We start from the raw sequence: 16956 nt of genomic DNA on the forward strand, positions 1-16956 counted from the left end.
ATGATAATAATAATATAACACAATAATATATATTTATATACATAATTAAAAATTGATAATTTGAAATAATGTTGACAGTACTGATTTGTGAGCTTTGGCTGCTCACTGTAACACTAAGCACCCTACAAAAAAGGACTGGCAAAGACCCAAATGTCAGTGGTAAACTTTTGTGAATTGTATACATGGAATAAAGGAGGAAGGGGTGAAATTGGCTGTTTTTATAGGGTTTGGTGATACTATGATGCAGAATGCTTTGTCTGTTCCTGTGAAAAACACAGTGATTAAGACTGCTGGGTTTTTCATGTACCAGACTCTCTACAAGCTGCAGGATTGGTTGAACAGGTGACGGAGTTGTTAAAAGAGCAGTTGATAAAATGAGGAGATGGGAACCTGTCCTGGTGGAGAACCCATCTCCCAGATGTGTTCCATGCCCTTAACAATGGGCCCACTGGGGAAATGGAAACCCCTGGGTGTGCAGGGCTGCACCCAATTTGCAAACACAACCATGGACAGTGAGACTTGGACTGCCTGGGAAATTGTTCTGGGTGTGATGGCCCCTGACAGGGCCACCCCAGAGGCTGCAGGGCTGGACTTTCCTGCACTGGAATTAATTAGGAAAAAGCCAAAGCAAATGAAAGTTAACAATACAAGAACAGGAATTCAGATTCCTCCAGGATGCTTTGGTTTGGTAACTGCTCACTTGAGCTTGGCCTTGCAAAGTGTTGATGTCATGGGAGGAGGAATTGATGCAGATTATCAAGGAGAAATTGAAGTAAGTCTGTTAAACAATAATGAACAAGATTTTGTTTTCCAACCCCATGGCAGGGTATTACAGTTATTAATACTGCAGTTTTAAAAACAATTGTGAAAGAAGGAGATCCACCTCCAATCACCTCTGTTCATGGAGATCAAGAGTTTGGATGCAGCAGTCCTAATAATTGGTCCAGAGGCCAAATGGCCCTCCAGAGGCAGCTGAAGGAACAGCTCTGGGGAAAGACAGCACTGTTTGAATCCTGAGACCTGGGCAGGAACAATGGGAATATGTCCCTGCAGCCAAGCGTTCTCTGCCACAACAAGCTGATGTTATGGGATATTGTTTTACAGATGCTGCCAGAGCAAATCTCCCTGTTTGCCCCAACGACCCCTTTGGAAAATGCTCTGATCCACGGGGCTCCATGTGAAGGCTGATGTGACACTGAGGGACTTCCACACCAATTCCAGCCAGGAGCCTGGGTGCCCGTCAGGGACTGGGACCTGGCACTTCTCCAGCCGAAGGGGAGAGGATCCCAATTTCCAGCTCCTGGCTGGAATTGGTGTGCAAGTCCCTCAGTGTCACATCAGCCTTCACATGGAGCCCTGTGGATCAGAGCATTTTCCAAAGGGGTCGTTGGGGCAAACAGGGAGATTTGCTCTGGCAGTATCTGTAAAACAATATTGACTTTTTCTGGCAGAGAACACTTGGCTGCAGGGACATATTCCCATTCTTCATGCTCAGGTTTCAGGATTCAACCAGTGTTGTCTTTCCCCAGAGCTGTTCCTTCATCTGCCTCTGGAGGGCCATTTGGCCTCTGGACCCACACTCTGGCTCCATTATTAGGACTGCTGCATCCAAACCTTTTATCTCCACAAACAGTGCTGATTGGAGGTGGATCTCCTTCTTTCACAATCGTTTTTAAACTGCAACATCAGTATTTGTGATAACCTGTCATGGGGTTGAATAATCCAATCTTGTTCATTCATTTTTAACAGAATTTCTTTAATTTCTCCTTGATAATCTGCATCAATTCCTCCTCCCATGACATCAACACTTTGCAAGGCCAAGCTCAAGTGAGCAGTTACCAAACCAAAGCGTCCTGGAGGAATCTGAATTCCTGTTCTTGTATTGTTAACTTTCATTTGCTTTGGCTTTTTCCTAATTAATTCCAGTGCAGGAAGGTCCAGCCCTGCAGCCTCTGGGGTGGCCCTGTCAGGGGCCATCACACCCAGAACCATTTCCCAGGCAGTCCAAGTCTCACTGTCCATGGTTGTGTTTGCAAATTGGGTGCAGCCCTGCACACCCAGGGGTTTCCATTTCCCCAGTGGGCCCATTGTTAAGGGCATGGAACACATCTGGGAGATGGGTTCTCCACCAGGACAGGTTCCCATCTCCTCATTTTATCAACTGCTCTTTTAACAATTCCTTCACCTGTTCAACCAGTCCTGCAGCTTGTAGAGAGTCTGGTACATGAAAAACCCAGCAGTCTTAATCACTGTGCTTTTCACAGGAACAGACAAAGCATTCTGCATCATAGTATCAACAAACCCTATAAAAATAGCCAGTTTTATCCCTTCCTCCTTTATTCCTTGTATACAATTCACAAAAGTTTACCATTGACATTTGGGTCTTTGCCAGTTCTTTTTTGTAGGGTATTTAGTTTTACAGTGAGCAGCTAAAGCTCACAAATTGGTATTTTCAGCATTATTTCACATTATTGAGTTTTGGTTATATATATAAATATATATTATTGTGTTGTTATTGTTATTATGTTACTTGCACAAACAAACCTGAGCTCAAGACTAAAACCTTTTTCTGTACCTTCATGTGGGAGCATTCCAAAAAACAACTGTTCCTTCCGTTGGTGCTGTTAAGAAAATCCATCCTTGTCTTCCCAAACCCACAAGTTCTTTTCCTTTTTCCATATGCAATGTTTGGATGCATTTTAAGACATCCTGCGGTTCAGCCTCTTTTAACCGACTGCCCCACTGCTCGCACGGTGCTCCCACCTCAGCCCCACTCCAGAGCCAGTGAACTCTGGGGAGGGCTTCCCTTCTGGGAATTTCAGATGGGACTGATTCCTTACATTTACATTTAAAAAGTGATATTTTGTTGTGATCTGGCCAGACTTTGCCAATTTGGTTTCACCAGTGGGCAGGGTCAGCACCAAAGGCACCAACACCACCTGAAGGAATCAGTGTCACTTACTGCAGCTCCAAGCAGCAAAGGATCACAAAAGGAGCAGCTCTGCAATGCACCCAATCATCACTGCCAAAGATTGCCTGCAGGCATTAACAAAGATCCAGTTCCCCTCAGACTTTGCCATCCCCAGATCCACCCATCAGCTGGGGAAGCTGTCACAGCCAAGGACTGGAGAGCCACTCCTGGACACTGGGAAATCCTGCAGGTGCCTCCAGCCACAGGTGAGGCTCAACCCTGGCTGTGAGAGAGGGCCCAGCTTTGATAGTGCTGAGTGAACAAACTGACAGCACTTCTGCTGTGGGAACATCTGGTTTCATCCTCCTCTTGCGTCCCTACCAAAGCCTGGCCAGGCCTCAAGGAGGAACCAAGGGAGTTGACTCTGTCCATACACCCCAAACAAGGCCAGATGTCAGATTGAATGGCCTTGTCTGGCTTCTAAACACAGAAAGGTCAATCCATGTTTCATTGATGAGTGGATCCATCTATCACAGTGCTAATGACCATGCATATTTCAGTAATGAGCAGACAGACAGATAACCTCTGGTTGGAAGGTTCATCCAGAGGTCACCTTTGGCTCAGGGCCTGTTGTTCAGGCCTCACTCAGGGCCTGTTGTTCAGACCTTGGCACTTCAGGGACGAGGTTTAGTGCTGGGCTTGACACTGCTGGGTGACTGGCTGGACTGGATGAGCTCAGAGGCCTTTTCCAGCAAAATGGATTCTATAATTGCAGGATTCTATCTGCTGCATTCAGCTAGGTCCATTACTTAGCAGCATTACTTTGGCCCAAAAGCCCCCTCTTGCTCAGCTCTTGTGGCCTGAGGCTTCAGCTCCTTCAGCTCCTGGTGCTGAGCTGCTCACGCTGAACGAGACGACTCAGAGAGAAGAATACAGTTCATCCAATTCCTTCTGGGACACAGAGAGGGGAGGTGTGAAAACAGGAGCATTGTTTGGTGTGGCCTCTTCTCTGCCCTTCACACCTTTCAGGGCTTTGAACCAGCCAAGAGCTTTCTCCAGGAGTTCAATGAAGCAGCTGTTCCTGCTCCCAGGTCTGGCTCTTCCCAGTCTCTGACCTTGACTGCTTTTGTCCCTCTTGCTGTGCCCTCTGCTCCCCCAGGGCTCTGTGGCTGCTGCCCAGGACTGTGGGATTGGCACAGATCAAGGGGTCGAGCCCCTCCTTTCTGTGCCCTTGGAGCTGCCTGTTCACAGCAGCCTTTTCCATCTGGAAGCTCCACATGGAGAGGGAGTCCCCAGCTCTGTTCCTGGCGTAACATGCAGGAGCCCAGGTGCCTCAGGCTGCTGTGACACTGCTGCACAGGGAGGGAAGCATGGCAGAGGCTGCACTGAAAGTCAGCTCCATGTGCTGCTGTTGGTACTGCTGCGGGTGCTGGCACTGCTGATGATGGTGCTGGTGGTGGTGCTGGTGGTGGTGCTGCTGCTGCTCGTGCTGGTGGTGATGCTGGTGCTGGTGGTGGTGCTGCTGGCACTGCTGGTCCTGCTGCTGGTGCTGCTGATGCTGCTGCTGGCACTACTGGTGCTGCTTGTGCTGGTGTTGGTGCTGGTGACGATGGTGCTACTGGTGCTGCTGCCTCTGCTGCTGCTGGTACTGCTGGTGCTGCCACTGCTGCTGCTGCTGCTTCTGCTGGTGCTGGTACTGCTGGTGCTGCCACTGATGCTGCTAGTGGTGCTGCTGGTGCTGCTTCTTCTGGTGCTGCTGCTGCTGGTGCTTGTCCAGCCCCTGGTGCTGCTGCTGATGCTATGGCTGGTGCTGCTGCTGGTGCTGCTGGTGCTGATCCTGCCCCTGGTGCTACTGCTGGTGCTGGTGGTGCTGCTGCTGGCACTGGTGGCAGTGCTGCTGCTGGTTCTGCTGGTGCTGCTGGTGCTGCTGGCGCTGGTGGTGCTGGTGCTGCTGCTGCTCGCACTGGTGGCAGTGCTGCTGCTGGTTCTGCTGGTGCTGCTGGTTCTGCTGGTGCTGCTGTGCTGCTGGTGCTGGTGCTGCCACTGATGCTGCTGGTGGTGATGCTGGTGCTGCAGGTGCTGCTGCTGCTGCTGTGCTGGTGCTGCTGGTGCTGGCACTGCTCGTGCTGCTGTTACTGGTGCTGCTGCTGCTGCTGGTGCTGGCACTGCTGGTGCTGCCACTGATGTTGCTGGTGGTGATGCTGGTGCTGCTGGTGCTGGTGCTGCTGTTGGTGCTGCTGCTGCTCCTGCCCCTGGTGCTACTGCTGGTGCTGGCGGTTCTGTTGCTGCTGGTGCTGCTGCTGGTGCTGCTGCTAGCACTGCTGGTGCTGGTGGTAGTGGTGCTGCTGCTGGTGCTGCTGGTACTGGTGCTGCTGGTGCTGCTGGTCCTGCTTCTGGTGCTGCTGCTGGTGCTGCTCTTGGTGTTGGTGGTGCTGTTGGTGGTGCTGCTGTTGTTGCTGCTGTTGTTGCTGCTGCCACTGATGCTGCTGGTGGTGCTGATGATGCTGCTTCTTCTGGTGCTGCTGCTGCTGGTGCTGGTCCAGCCCCTGGTGCTGCTGCTGATGCTATGGCTGGTGCTGCTGCTGGTGCTGCTGGTGCTGATCCTGCCCCTGGTGCTACTGCTGGTGCTGGTGCTGCTGCTGCTGGCACTGGTGGTAGTGCTGCTGCTGGTTCTGCTGGTACTGCTGGTGCTGCTGGTCCTGGTGCTGCAGGTGATGCTGCTGCTGCTGCTGCTGCTGGTGCTGCTGGTGCTGCTGGTGCTTCTGCTGCTGCTGGTGCTGGTGCTGGTGGTGCTGCTGCTGCTGCTGGTACTGGTGCAGGTGCTGCTGGTGCTGCTGCTGGCACTGCTGCTGGTGCTGCTGGCACTACTGGTACTGTTGCTGGTGCTGCTGCTGTTGCTGCTGCTGGTGGTGCTGGTGGTGGTGCTGCTGGTGGTGCTGCTGGTGGTGCTGCTGGTGGTGCTGCTGGTGATGCTGGTTCTGGTGCTGCTGGCACTGGTGGTGGTGGTGGTGCTGGTGCTGCTGGCACTGCTGCTGATGCTGCTGCTGGTGGTCGTGGTGCTGCTGCTGGTACTGGTGCTGGTGCTGCTGCTGGTGCTGCTGCTGCTGCTCGTGCTGGTGGTACTGCTGGTGAAGCTAGTGCTGGTCCTGTCCCTGGTGCTGCTGCCGCTGCTGGTTCTGCTGGTGCTGCTGGTGCTGCTGGTGCTGCTGGTGCTGGTGCTGCTGCTGCTGGTAGTGCTGCTGCTGCTGATGCTACTGCTGCTGGTACTGCTGCTGCTGGCACTGCTGGTGCTGTTGGTGCTGGTGCTGCTGGTCCTGCTGCTGCTGCTTCGGCTGCTGGTCGTGCTGCTGCTGGTGCTGCTTTTGGTGCTGGTGCTGGTGCTGCTGCTGTTGGTGCTGCTGGAGCTGGTTCTGCTGGTACTGCTGGTGCTGCTGCTGCTGCTGGTGCTGCTGGAGCTGGTGCTGCTGGAGCTGGTTCTGCTGGTACTGCTGGTACTGCTGGTGCTGCTGGTGCTGCTGGTGCTGCTGGTGCTGATCCTGCCCCTGGTGCTGCTGCTCGTGCTGCTGCTGCTCATGCTGCTGGTGGTGCTGCTGCTGGCGCTGCTGGTGAAGCTGGTGCTGGTGGTGGTGCTGCTGCCGGTGCTGGTGGTGGTGCTGGTACTGCTGCTGCTGCTGCTCCTGCTGCTGGTGGTGCTGCTGCTGATGCTACTGCTGGTGCTGCTGGTGCTGCTGGTGCTGCTGGTGCTGCTGCTGGTGGTGGTGCTGCTGCTGCGATCATATTTCCAGCACTGCCCCACACTGAGGGATCAGACCCAGGCACTGCTGCTGCTCCCTCGGGACCAGCCCCAGTTTGGTTGTTGCTGTCAGTGCCAGCAGAAGCCGTGGCTGGAGGAGCGGGTGCTGACAGTGCCCCAAGGCCCAGGGCTGGAGGGGTCCCTGGGCTGGGGCTGGGAGGGAGCTGCCCCTTCTTCTCCCTGTGCCTCACGCAGAGCTGGGCCGGGCACAAGTGGGGCAGCAGAGCCAACAGGGAGCCTGCGAGTCTCTTCCAGCCGTGCCTGCTCAGAGTTTGGCCTTGGAGCTTCAGGTGGGCAAAGGCAGCTGCTCTGCTCCCTCTGCGTGTGCCCGTGTTCAGCAGTGCTGCTCCATCAGTCTGTGCCCAGCAACGGGGAAAAGCCTCAGCCTTGCAGGGCCAGGAGCTGCCGGGCTCTGCCTGAGCAGCTCAGCCAGCGGGAAGGGAGCTGCTCCACACAGGAACCAGGAGCAAAGGACACTTCTTTTTCATAGCATGATTTCTGTTTTAAGGGGAAAAATGCGGAAAAATAAAAGAAAAAAAACTTCTATAAAATGTGAAAGATAAAAACAGAACCCAAGCGTACAGTGAAAAATCTTCTCTAACTTTGAATTAAGGCGTAATTGGTCTTTTGAAACATAAAACTCAGTTATTTACTTTGTAAATGTGCTGATGGCATGATGCATCTTACCGGCCTCAGGAACCTTTTTGAAAAAGTTTGTGGGGTTTGATTCCAATATTGTTATTTTAAATTGTGGTGAAATTGGAGTGAAGCAAGAAGAAAGTGCTATGCGCCTTGCCAGCTCCAAGCAGCACTGGGAATCTAAACTCTGTCAAACCCCAAATCCTTTAGAAGGTGCCCTTCCTTCTCACCCTGTGAATGAGCTGCACATTCCCTTTCAAACATTCAGGGGTTTCTTAAAGATGCAAAGTCCCACTTACAGCTTTTTGCTCTGGTTTGGAAGTGCAGAGGGGCGATTCTTCATCCATCAGCTCCAGACTGCACTGCCTCAGGAACACAGCAGTGGCACTTCTAGAGGAGGAAGAAAGTGCAATTGCACAATTGCAGCCAAAAAGAAAGGAAGAGTGGGACACAGAAAACATCCTGTGCAGATGCAGGCATTCAGCTGGGACTGTGGAGAGTTTGGGTCCTTGCCAATTGGATGTGTGTCCCTAACTGCAATCTCTTGGCCTGCAGGAGAGTCTCACTCACCTGCAAAAGTAGAAAGCTCAGGCGGTGTGCTGGGAACGGGCTCGTGTGATGCAAAGCTGTCAGAGCAATGGGAGGGCAGGGTGAGCCCAGCTGTGCCTGGGGCTGAGCCCAGCAGAGCCCTGGCAGAGCCCAGAGCAGCCTCAGCATCCGCAGAGCCCGGCTGCAAGGAGAGAAACCAGAAACCGCCCGTCAGCTGAAGGCTCCTGTCCCCTTGTCCCAGCCACCCGCGGTGCCCAGGCCATGCTGGCCGTGCTCAGAGCTGGGCCCAAAGCTGCCCATCACTGCTGCCTTTGGGAGCAGAGCAGGAGGGCAGGCCATGTGCCCAGCCTGCAGCCAGCCACGGCAGACCCAGCCCCTCAGCAGCTGTCCAGAGACAAAAAGCAGCTTGGCAGCCAACTGAAGAATTGCTTGCATCCACCCCAGCCAAGGGGGGAACCTTTGGTGCCTGGCCAGGCTGTGCCATGCCCAGATCTGGGAGCATCCCCTGGCTGTGGACTCACCTGCAAATTGGGCGTGGAGCGAGTCTTTGAAGAAGACATGCCAGAATTGAAATCCATCATCTTCAGCTGGCCAGCTGGAGGAAGAGATTGCCATCCTTGAGGTTGTCCTTGGTGTCTCCAGCAGCAGCCCCAGCTGGTAACAGCTTCTCCAGGGGCTCCTTCTCCTTGCCTAGGGGCCAGACCAGGCTGTCAGTGCTCTGCCCAGGGTCCCAGCCATCAGTGAAGCAGACAAGCAAAAGCAGGGGGAATGGTGGCCACCAGTGCTTGCCACACCAGGTGTCCAGCTCAGCTCCAGCCCAAGAGCTGTGTGTTCCCTTCTGATGACCCCTGCTCAGAGCTACAGGCACGACAAAAACAGCCTGGTTTGCTTTGCCACTGATTGCCAAGAAATGTGTGGAGCTGTTACCTGCCAGGCCCCTGGATCCAACTGTGCATGTGGATATCTCCCATCTCCTAGGGCAGATGAACAGCCTGCATCCAAGGATCACGGAAAAGGTCTTCTAAGGATGGCCTGTCCGAGGGTTGCATGGACAAACACCTCTTAATAATATCTTGGCATTCTGAAGAGAGAAACCAGGAATCACCAGTCAGTTGGAGAAGTTGCCGCCCCCTTCCAGTGCCCAGGCCATGCTGGGTGTGCCCAGAGCTGGGCCTCAACTTCCCCATGGATTCCCTGTCTGCAGGAGAGCAGGACATGTGCCACCTCCTCAGCAGCTGCCAGAGCAGGATGCTCATGAGCCCACAGCTGTCTCCCAAGCCTGGTGTTCCCCCTGTGCCCAGAGATGAGGATTCACCTTGGGAGAGCCGTCGTGGGAACAAGATCCGTCCCCAGATGATCTGCTGGCCCCTCATGAATGGGTGCTTCCCTATGACCAGCTGGTAGAGCAGGAGGCCCAGGGACCAGATTGTTGCTGCCTGGCCATGGTAGTGTTGCTGGTGGATCCACTCTGGTGGGCTGTAGGACAGGGTTCCTGTGGAACACAGATGGAGCTCATCAGGGGGATGCTGCTGCTCCCAGAGCCTGGCCCCAGCATCCCTGGGCATGTGGGGGCTGCCCCAGCGGCACACGGGGTGACCCACTGCCCTCTTGCCAGCACCTGGCACTTGGCTACAAACCCAGGGTTGGAAAAGAAGCCACTGCTGCTGGAAGAGGGCAGCAGAAGCACTGGGGAGGCCCAACCATGACAAGCAAATAAAAACCCACCCCGTGGTAGAGAAAACACACTCTCCTCCCTGCCTGCATGGCCTCCAAAACATTGTTAATAGGCCAAGGCAAAGGTGGGGAGCAGAGGAGTTCAAGCCCTTCCTCGCTGACTCACTAAACTCTCTGGGGCATGGGGTCAGACCCCCGCCCTCTGCTACCCCCATGGGGGTTTTTGTCAGGCTGGCTGTCCCAGCCCCAGCCCAGGGCACAGTGGGTGCTGAAGGCTCTTGGCAGGTCTGGGAGCTGGCCCCACTCACACCCCCATCCAAATCAATTTCCCTCAAGCATTGATCTCATCCTGGCAGCACCACGAGGAATCCCCGGTGCTACAGCCAGGCTGGGCCATGAAATGGCCAGGAGCATCCCCTGCGAGGGCTCACCTGCAAACTGGGTGTAGGCTGTGTCTTGCAGGAAGGCGCCACAGCCAAAGTCGATCAATTTCAGCTGCCCTGTGGCCAGGTCGAGCAGGATGTTCTCCGGTTTTATGTCCCTGTGCAGGACCCCGCAGCTGCTGCAGTGCTGCACGGCCTCCAGCACCTGGCGAAAGAGCCCCCGCGCCTCCTCCTCTGGCAGGAACCTCCGCTCCGCCAGCAAATGCGAGAGGTCCTGGCACCGCTGTGGACGCTCCAACACTAACACGAAGCTGTCGGGGAGCTCAAGCCACTCCAGCAGCTGAATGACTGCAGCACAGCCAGAGGACACCCTGTCCAGCAGCACAATCTCCAGGGGAGCACGGGTGCCGTCGGGCTGCGGGAGGAGCACGGTGCTGTCAGTGGGGCTGAGGCCGGGCCAGGGCTCTGGGACCCCTCAGCCAGCCCGGGATGCTCTGCACACCTCGCTCACCCCGCGCCCGCTCTCCCCGCAGGGCTCTCGGCGGCTCCCACCTCGCCGGGCCCCGGCTCATCCCTGCCCGGCACGCCCCGGCTTCTGCCGCTGGCCCCGCACACTCACCAGCTCGCCCCAGAGCCGGACGCGATCCCGCGGCACACATTTCATGGCCACCTGCGAGCAAGGAGCAGCAGAGGCTTGAGCTCGCTGCCCGCCCCGCCGCGCCCCCGCCATCTCCTCCGCCCCCTCCTCCTCCTCCTCCTCTGCCCACCGCTCACCGGGGCGCCGTCCGAGAGTCGCGTGGCCGCGAAGACGCTGCCGAAGCCGCCGCGCCCCTGCAGCGGGCCCAGCTCGTAGCGCTGCTGCAGGGCCTCCTGCGCCTTCCCTGGGGGCGAGTCGCGGCCATCAGCGCTCGGCCCGGGGACAGGAACGGCCCCCGAGCGCTCCCCGAGCTCCCCGGGCCGGCCATCCGCAGGCGTTCCCTCATTGGAACGCGGCAGCGGCGGCTCGGGGCCAGCGGCCGCGCTGCTGAGCGGCGGAGCTCGGGCCGGGGAAGCCGCAGCGGAGGCGGCGGCAGCGGCCGCGCCGCCTGTGTCCTCCGCGGGCCCCGGGAGGAGCCGGGGGCAGGGCCGGGGTCGAGGCCGGGGCCGGGGTCGGGACCGGAGCCTGCGTCGGGGCCGGGGCCGGGATCGGGCAAGGCGGAGCCAAAGGGCAGCGATTCCGCCCCAGCCCCAGGCAATGATGCCCGCCCAGCAGCGCCAGCGCCAGCACAGCCAGAGCCCAGCGGAGGCGAGACCACGGCGGGACGGCCGGGGCCGGGGATGGGGCCGGAGCCGGAGCCGGGGCAGGGTCCGGGGGCGGGCCGGGGGCATGGCCCGGGCGGGTACGGGGAGAGGGAACCTGGAAGAGGGGGGGACGCAGGAAAAGGGAGACCCGGAGGGAATGTGGGACAGTGGGAAAGGGAGAGGAGAGACAGAAAAGTGATAAATTGGCTGCTTTCGCTGCTTCCACTGCTGCTGCTGCCGCCGCCGCTGCTGCTGCCGCTGCTGCCGCCGCTGCAACTGAAGCACCGGGACCGTTTGTCCCCGTGTCCGTTTGTCCGTTGCCCGCTCGGCCCCGGCCCGAGCCCCGCACTCCCCGGGCAGCCCCTGAGCCTGGCCAAACACGGGAACTTTGCCGTGTTGAGCCAAGAGCCAGAGTCTTGACTCCTGCACAGGGGCACAGCAATGCCCTTGGCTGCTGCTGTGCCTTGTCCCTGCTGAGGGTCAGGCACCATCTGAGCACATTCCCTGAATGCAGAATTTGTACCCGACCCAAGCGCTGCACTTGTGTCTCCAGCATTGCTTTCCAAGGAAAACAGGGCAAGGCAAACTGGGTATAGCTCATTGTATTTTACAGTGTCTAAAACTTGCCAAGTCTCAGATCTTAGAGGTGAGATCCATTTGGAATGAATGGGATGGAGAAAGTGCAAGATGGAAAAGGGGAACATAAAAATAAATAGAGAAAAATAGAGAAAAACATATTGGTTGTTTCTTTTGATTTGATTTTCATTTCATAAGAAAGTTGTTTCAATTTTCCCAGAATCTTCTCCACAGTCCCGTCTGTTCTTTCCAAAAACCTGTCCTGGAGAACAAGGCGCAGCTCCTATCACAAGATATGCCCCCAGCTGCAGCTTCTCTTGGCTTCCCACACTGTAAGTGACTGCAGCACAACTCTTGCAGCAAAGCAGAACAAATATTTGAAGCACTTGAAACTTGTTCTTTCTTTTCCTTGTGCACTGGGGAGTTGTGCCATTGGTAAGGTTTCCACTGTTACTCTTCTACCCAAAGAAAACATGATGAGGTACCAGGAATTGTTAGGGAATACAAGCCTGGCTGAATGTGGAGAAAGAATCTCCAGGGTGTGCAGCCAGAAGTGGAGAGCTGATCATTCCAAATGCCCCATGGACATCTTGAAAGTGATCTGGAACATGAAGATGGGCTGACAGAGAGACTTTGTTTCTGTGTTCAGTTTAGATGATTCTACATCTCTTGCACTGGGAGAAATCAAGAGCACAATCAGTTGATGATAAGCATCAGAACATGATAAGCTGGACCTCTCTGGATGACAGAAAGAATGTGAAAAGGAGAAATGCAGGGAATGACTTGGTGAACTTTGTATATAAGAAGGTACATTTTTTCCTAATAATTTCCAATTCATTCCCTTTGTTTTATCCTTTTAAAAAGGCCAATTGCATCTCAGATTCCCCATGAAATGAGAACCCTGAGCTTGTGGAACTGCCTGAAAGGTGCCCTGTTCCTTTTTCTTCTGCTGCTCGGTAGAAACAGTGAAGTGAGTTGGGGAGTTCTGGGTTTTTTTTCTCCTAGTCGTTTTTTTTCATTTTATTTGCCACTGTAAAGGCAATTTCTGTGATGGCCTCTGTCAGTTGATTCTATTTCAGCAGCAGCAGCAGCAACAGGGCTGTGAGCACTGCAAATGTGACCTGTGTGGCTTTAATTCTCTTTGATTTTGTGCTCAGGGAGTTGGGAGCATTTGGAGATCTACTACTCATGAGGCCTTTTTAACAAGCAGTCCGAGTTCCCTGTCAGAAAAGCACAGTGGGTAGCACTGATTGAAAGAGGCAATTGCAGCTGTACTGCTAAAATTCAAGTGGCAAGCAGAAGAGGGGCAAGATCAGCTGGGATCCACAATTGCCAAGGCCAAGGCACCAACAGCCTCCTGCTGTCACCTCAGGGTGAGTAAAACAGTGCTGAAAACAGCGCTGGAACCCGATCCTTTCTTCCTCTGAGGGGTGGCTGAGGGCAGCAGAGGCGGGCCTGAGGAATCAGGGCTGTTTGTGGGGGATTGTTGCTGTAGTCCAGAATTGCCCTGGCAAAAGCCCTGGCAAGCCGAGGCAGGAGCAGGTGGGAAGGGCCGGCGCTGCTGCTGCTCGTGGCCGGGAGCCCCGGCCGGGCCGGGCCGGCGCCCGCTGCGCTGCGGCTGCTGCTGCTGCCAGAGCCGGGCGGGACTCGGGGACAGGGAATGGACACGGGGGGACAGCAAAGGCCTTGGGGGCTGCAGGGATGTTGGCACTGGGGCCAGCGCCAGCACAGAGCTTCAGCCCGCAATGAACCCCGAGGGAAACGCTGGGGAAAGGCTCCATTCAGCCTTTGTTTACTCGTCGCTATGAAGGGACCGAAATAAAAGGAGAAAGAGCAGGGCCCGACCCCTTCTCCTTTGGGAGGAGCCCCACGCCTGGAGCTGAGAGGGGCCGTGAGGAAAAATGAGGGGCCATGAAGGGCTTTGAGAGGCCATGAGGGACCATGAGAGGCCATGAGAGGTTTTATGGGGCCATGAGAGGTTCTGTGGGGCCATGAGGGGCTGTGAGGGGCCATGAGGAGCCTCAGCCCTGGCAGGAGGGGGTCCCACCATGTCCCCAGGGCAGGGCCGCCGTGAGGGCCCGCGAGCGCAGACGTGGCAGCAGAGCGGGCTTGGGGCGCCTCTGGGAGGGGATGAGACCCTTCCCCCGCTCCAAACCACACCAAACCCGGCATTAACAGGATTTTCCGTCTTTAGAATCCACTGGCAACTTGGAGTTGAGTGTCCAGTTTAATTCTGGTGGGAAAAACAAGGGAATTTTCCCAGTGTGTGACATCCAGCATTTGTTATTTATGTCTAAGATTTAAAAGTCTTGACAATGAAAAGTAACACTAAAACATAATAATAACAACAACAAGACCAAGAAATAAAGCCCCGAATCCCAACAGTCAGCTCAGAAACATGTTTTTGTTTGTAGTAATAGAGTAGTACTAAAGAAATAAATGAAAGGGATTTAATTTGTAATTCAGACAAAAGATGTTTCATCTTTTTCCAAGGTTCTGGTCCCCTTCCTCCAGGGTCATTTCCTTTACTCAGCCACTTTCTAATAGCTAGAAGGGAGTTAAGGCCATTGGAAAAGACAACAGCTCCTGTTTCCAAGATTAGCAGCCACCACTCCAGAGACCCTGAATTGCCCCCAGGCACGTGTGTGCACTTGAAGGGTGAGCGGGTGTTGGGGACAGAGATCTCAAACTCCTTCTAAGGCTGTGAGAAACCCACAAGTGGCAAAATATCATTGTGGGTCAGCTCCTGCTGAAATTCCATTCCCCCACACCCTCCAAATGGGCAGGCAGGGCTGGGCTCTGGCAGGGTTCAGTTTTGAGTGCCTTGTGCTCCCTGGCATGGAAGTGATCCTATGAACTCTGGTATTGATGGATTGTGGTATGGCTGCTGAAAGAGGAGGGGGAATCTCAGGAGACAGGAACGTCTCTCGTTCTCCCTTCTCCCTGCAGAACCCCCTCTCCAAAGAGAAATGCCTGTGCCGGGTTTCCATGAGACCCCTTCCCTCAGGCCAGTGTCTGAGCCACTGTGTGGTCTGCAGGAGCCAAAGCCAGAGGAGTCCCAATATCAGTCACCCCACGGTCCCAACACAGCAGGAGAAAGCACTGCTTGCAGTGGGGCTGCTGATCTGTGACCTGTCCTGGTTCCATCCACCCCACTCCTCTCAGCCACAGGCACCAGAAGGATCCCAGGAAAGCCACAGTGCTGTACCAGATGCCCTCCCTGCTGTGGCCTCAGGGATGCTGGGTGACCTCGTCAATGAGGATCTCTAGCTGGTGATGGAATGTACAGTTACAGCAGAGAACGTTGCTTGTTTCTAGAACTAGAACAAAGATCCCAGATGGAACAAGCCTTGCTGGTTATAGTCAGAAGCATCAGTGACCAAAAGTTGTATTTCCTTTGGTTTGGTCACTTCTTTGTTCCTTCTCAGTGTTCAGGCTGGGCTGTGGGGTGTCCTCATTTGCTGCATTTTCTGAGTTCCTCTTGGATCCTTTGAGCAATAGGTTGTGCCCTCTGAGGATCCTTTGTGCTCCTTGGTGACCCAGGAGAACCTTGCAGGCAATTTTTGGGGGAGCTGCTGCTGTGATGTCACAGGAACGTTGCCGTGTCCTTGTGGTGTTCCCGTTGCTGTGGGGCACAGAGGCCTCAGTGTCAGAGCGGCTCTGGGCACCTGCTCATTGCCTGAGGATCGTCCTGCCCGAGGCATTCTCAGCAGCCAGCCCAGCCCCTGATGGGTGTCCTTCTGTCCTTGCAGGGGGACAGAGAGTCTGCAGACATGTGCAGCACAGCCAAAATGATCCAGCAAGTGGTTGTTGCAGTTTTGCACTCTGCACTCTGTGGCTTCTTATGGGTATTTTTTAACCCACTGGGCCCTGAAGTTGAGGATTTCCCCAGGTGCACCATATGTGCCTTTGGGATTGCTGTGGGCTTTCTGTTCATCCTTTGGAATGGGGGTGATTTTGAATGAAAATTGCCATTAAGATGCCATTTATTTGGGAGAGCTCCTGCCAACAACTTCTTAAAAAAGGGGTTGTTTGTAGCCAGCAGGGTGTGCACAGCATTTGGAATGGAGCCTGGGGGGGTTCTGTTCCCCAAGAGGAGAGTCTGTGGCAGCGGACCCTGGTACTCCCTCTGTTTGCTCACCCAGCCAAAAACTGGACACAGCCTTATATTTTGTGCTGTTCTCTTGCTTGCTGTGTGATCCAAAAGGACTATGACTCCAGGAGGGAAGTTGTGAAAGTAAAATGCTCTCTCTTGGCATTGACTTGTTGTGTGGGATTTGCCAGCAGAGGCAGCTTTTTCTCCTAACAGCATCTGGTTCAGGTGAAGGTCCCCTCACACATGGACACTGGGAAGCTCCTTCTTCAGTGGGCAGGAAAGGAACCTTTGGTGTTCAGAGATCCCAGCTGTTCCCTTTCAACACCAGTATGAGTCCAGTAAGCTCCAGTATGATCCTTGTCACATGGCAGCACTCCCAGTATGGTCCCATTTGCCTCGGACTAGATCAACCCAGTCAGTCCCAGTATGATGCCTTTGGCTCCCAGCATGCTCCCAGTTGCTCCCAGTCACCCCCAGTATGGGGGATGATGTGCATGGTATGTTCCCAGTCATTCTCAGATACTCCCAGTATGAGTCCAGTCACTCCCAGTATGATCCAAAACTGGATTGGTGGGAGGCTTCATGGAATCCTGGAGACCATTGTGACACTCTAGGGCCCCATGGAACCGTGGTGACAGCAGGTTGGCTGGGAGTGTTGATGTGCTGCAGCGTAGGAGGGCTCTGCACAGGCAGCTGGACAGGCTGGATCCAGGGCCCAAACCCAACAAGGTGAGGTTTAACAAGTCCAAGTGTCGGGTCGTGCACTTTGGCCCCAACAACCCCTGCAGTGCTACAGGCTGGGGACAGAGTGTCTGGACAGCAGCCAGGCAGAAAGGGAGCTGGGGCACTGATGGACAGCAGGCTGGGCATGAGCCAGCAGTGTGCCCAGGTGGCCAAGAAGGCCAATGGCTCCTGGCCTGGATCAGGAACAGTGTGGCCAGCAGGAGCAGGGCAGGGATTCCTCCCCTCTACTCTGCACTGGTTGGGCAGCACCTCGAGTGCTGTGTCCAGTTCTGGGCCCCCAATTTATTTAGGAAGGTCATGGATGGGCTGG

At 55.0% G+C, this 16956-nt stretch overlaps 1 protein-coding gene and 1 pseudogene across 1 annotated transcript in view; one reads left to right on the forward strand and one right to left on the reverse strand.

Annotated features, from left to right (window-relative positions):
* The window catches only part of LOC147645908 (uncharacterized), a 98860-nt gene that overhangs the window by 13695 nt on the left and 68209 nt on the right, over positions 1 to 16956 (forward strand). The window lies entirely within an intron of this gene.
* Positions 8816 to 11317, reverse strand: LOC147645909 (serine/threonine-protein kinase pim-1-like; annotated as a pseudogene).

Source organism: Cyanistes caeruleus, unplaced genomic scaffold (assembly GCF_971803275.1).
Source record: "Cyanistes caeruleus unplaced genomic scaffold, bCyaCae1.hap1.1 HAP1_SCAFFOLD_144, whole genome shotgun sequence".
Taxonomy (NCBI): domain Eukaryota; kingdom Metazoa; phylum Chordata; class Aves; order Passeriformes; family Paridae; genus Cyanistes; species Cyanistes caeruleus.